The following is a 925-nucleotide window of genomic DNA, read 5'->3' as shown; positions in this document are numbered from 1 at the left end:
CCCAGCCCCTCCTCCCTCAGACCCAGGAGTCCAGGCCCCTCCTCCTCCCTCAGACCCAGGAGTCCAGGTCCAGCCCCTCCTCCCTCAGACCCAGGAGCCCAGGCCCCCAGCCCCTCCTCCCTCAGACCCAGGAGTCCAGGCCCAGCCCCCTGCTTTCCAAGAGGCAGGAGTCCTCACCGATGGGGCTGGATATAGTTCCCCAGCCTGACACTCGGCAGGAGGTCCCGGGGCTGGCACAGGCCTGGGCGACCTCAATGGGCCTGACTGCCCTCCCGATCCGCGCGGGCTGCTGGAGCCGCAGCAGCATGAGGTCGTTTTCGTGGGTCCGGGAGTTGTAGTTGGGGTGCGTCACCTGGCGAACCACGCGCAGCACCTGCTGGGTGGCCTCCCACCTCCTCAGGTTGTGTTTACCCAGGGCGACCTGAAGGATCCTGGCCACGACCCCCAAGAGAAGTGCTGCTCAGTGTCTGAGCCGGAGACCCCTCCCCACCCTCCGGCCCGATTCCCTGGCCAGGTGATGAGTCTTCCCTGAGGTCTAGCCTGCTTCTCACTAACGGCAGGCCGAGCATTCTTGGCCTCCTGTGCCCTTCCCCATGACCAGGGCATTCTCTCGGCCCAGCCCCAGCTGCCTCTCCTTCTGCTCTTGGGCTGAGCTCCAGCTCCTGGCTTGGGAAGAAGGTGATGATTGGGAGAGCTTGGCTCCATTCCAGGGTCTGTGCTGGGCTCTGTGCTTTGAGTTGTAAGAGAAACTGCATTATGACTCTAGGCTGTAAATCAGAACTGATATTCTGGAGTAGGCTCCATTCCGTTTCTAGTCCGGGCTCTGGGTTCTAGACATCTTAAACTGTTGACTCTATGCTAAGATCAGGATTCTAGATCGAACCTGGATTATGACTTGATTTTTTTTTTTTTTTTTTTTTTTTTT

The sequence above is a fragment of the Mandrillus leucophaeus genome, unplaced genomic scaffold (assembly GCF_000951045.1).
Source record: "Mandrillus leucophaeus isolate KB7577 unplaced genomic scaffold, Mleu.le_1.0 Scaffold74, whole genome shotgun sequence".
Taxonomy (NCBI): domain Eukaryota; kingdom Metazoa; phylum Chordata; class Mammalia; order Primates; family Cercopithecidae; genus Mandrillus; species Mandrillus leucophaeus.
This window is presented reverse-complemented; position numbering follows the sequence as displayed.